General features: G+C 35.2%; 1 pseudogene; it reads left to right on the top strand.

Annotated features, from left to right (window-relative positions):
• Positions 1-1,400: 1,400 nt before the first annotated feature.
• On the top strand, positions 1,401-1,505 carry LOC137735797 (small nucleolar RNA R71; annotated as a pseudogene).
• Positions 1,506-2,826: the final 1,321 nt, after the last annotated feature.

Raw genomic sequence — 2,826 nt, 5'->3', positions numbered from 1 at the left:
TTCAGTGTTTGCTATTTGAGATTCTACTGCAATCTCAAACTGGGATACCCCAGGTGAGATTGAGGGGGAGTATTAAGGGTACAAGTCAGTAATACAGTTAGAAATACACTTAGGAATACAATTAGCAATACAGTTAGTAAGTTTGTTAGTATTTGGTTATGTTAGGATTTCTCTTATAAAAACAGTTGTGTAACTTTCATTCTATCAATTAATACAAAAACATATTTCTCTCTCTAAAACTCTATGTGTTCATCTTTCTTCTTGATTTCCTCTTCAATTCCCAAACATTGTAATGTAGTTAACAAAATGAGCTTATGTGAATTGCTTTAAATTCTAGCATAGTGTAGATGTGGTTGATGTGAATGTGGATTTGCTGCTAGATGCATAATCCAGTATAGGATACTCTGTCTTTTTTTTCTTGTATGCAACCTGCAATTAACCAATAATTGTGAAAATTAAAACAGAGCTAAAATCAACTAACTAAATAAAGAACGCAACATTTTTTTTTTTTAGCCATTGGAGGCACATTAACTTGCTCAGAAACCTGTTTAGGGACAATTTATACATCGACCAGATTCTATTTTGCTGTAGAATTGGTAGGTTCTGCTGTTATTTCTCAAGTTTCGGTAGAATTTTGCACTGCTGACTGATCATTTTTGCAATTTTCACAATTGTCATAACTTTTACCACACCATAAAGTCCTTACAATGTTGCATTCTGAAACTTGCAATGCAATCTGCTCAATTTTTTTTCATATTTTTCATTGTTGCCTGCAGATTTCGGATTTCTTGACTGGTAGTATTTGCTAATTTTTCAATTGCAATCTCCCAAGCAACCTTAGATGCAACAAGTTGCTGTACCTGCTGTGGAAATTGTGGTTTTGCATGCTAATCTCTATCCCACTTTAAATTAGGATGGTCACTCCAACCCAGGTTGTAAAATTTTGAATACGGGTCATTTCTTTGACGCTGAAAATTATTAAATACATTAACATGTTCCCCTGTAAACTCCGGATAAGCATTTTTATGTGGACAACTCAAAAAATCATGAGTTGTCATGCTGCAAATGTTGCAGGCAGCTGGTAAGGGCTGTTGTAAAGCAGCCTGTGAACTTAGAATTCTTTGTAATAGCATGTCAAATTTTGCATCAAATTTTTCAAGCATTTTCTCCATTTTCTCAAATTGTGCTGACACGTATGGAGACCTATTAGACATCTCAAAAACAATCCTAGGCTACTCAATTGCCTACCGTTGTGTATCTGCTGCCATTTTTTCAAACAATAAACACGCCTCTTATGCATTTTTATCTTTGTATGAACCTCTGTATGAAGCATTGACAAGAGTTTTTGTAGTTATATTTAACCCTCTGAAAAATATGTGCATTTAAGTAGTTCTGTCAATACCAGAATGTGCACATTTTCTAATCAACTCCTTGAACCGTTCCCATGCATCATGAAACTCTTCATTTGGTTTTTGGGCAAAAGATAACATCTAAGTTCTCATGTCAAGAGTCTTTGAAGTTGGATAATACTTGCTTAAGAATTTTTCGTTGAGTTGCACCCAAGTGCTAATGCTTCCAGATGGAAGCGTGAGGAGCCATCTCCTTGCTTGATCTTTCAAAGTATAAGGAAATAAACTTAGCTTAATAGATTCAGCTGAAAATCCTCTCACCAAAATATTCGCATCCCATTAAAAATTCTGCAATGTGCATGTTAAGATCGTCGGTTGATAACCCATGAAATGTAGGTAGAATATTCAACATGTGCTGCTTTATTTCGAATGTAGATCCTTCCTCCACTTCCAGATAAGTAATGCAACTTGGTATGTTAGTGGCATAAGTAGTCAATGAATCACCGAAGGGCTCACCAACCTCTGGAATAATAAAAGCCATTATCTCTTTACTCTGCAGATCCCCAGAAAATAAAGATTGCAAAAAAGTCTCTTGCAGTGAAGGAACCCACTATAAATTTTGCTCCTTGAGTCTTCTTCTTAAAGTCTGCTGAGGTTCTCGATCACATGGAAACAATTTCTGCACTATTGACCGTGTACTAACCATGCACAGATTGTTGTAATCTGCATTGCACAGTTGTAATCTATAAAAAACAATTAAAACGAAAATTAAATTTTTTTATATATATTTTATATACAGCAATAATTAACCCAAAATCTGATTAGACCGAATTATTTGAAATAATCCCCGGCAACGGCGCCAATTTCTTAATAGGGATTTTACCATACACGCAAAAGGTTTAAAAACTCTTATAATACTTGCAAGAATGACAAAGTTATTGTAGTATAAATGGTTCTCGAGAGGTTGTTCTCCACAGGGAGTATAAAATAATTTGAAGCAAACCAAATTCCAATTAATTATTGTAAAACAGAAATTTATATGATTAATTTTAGGGTAAATCTCATTTTACTACCCTCATGTTTTGTGGTTTTCAACATTTAGTACATCAAGTTTTTTTCGTCCCAGAGTCATACCTGAAGTGTTAATTTTGGGACAACCACATACATCCATTAGTCAAACTGTTAAGTTTGCCGTTAACTGATGATGTGACGCCTATGTGGATAATGACTGGACGCCACATGTCATTAAGAGGTACACGTGGATTTTGTTTTTTCAGAAGGGGGTTCAACCAAATTCAAAATTCAAAATTTAAAAAAAAAAAAAAAAAAAAAAAAAAAAAAAAAAAAAACCTGTCTTTTACCTCCCCCAACCCTCCTCACCCTCTCCCTCCCTCATCCCACCGCACACTGCTCTTCCTTTCTCTCTTCTGCAACCCGCAACCATTCCCTCCCTTCTCTCTTCTACAACTTGCACCAC

This window comes from Pyrus communis, chromosome 10 (genome assembly GCF_041283825.1).
Source record: "Pyrus communis isolate YQ-2024b chromosome 10, ASM4128382v1, whole genome shotgun sequence".
Classification (NCBI taxonomy): Eukaryota; Viridiplantae; Streptophyta; class Magnoliopsida; order Rosales; family Rosaceae; genus Pyrus; species Pyrus communis.
The sequence above is the reverse complement of the archived record's forward strand: the minus strand, read 5'-3'. Positions and strand labels throughout refer to the sequence as shown.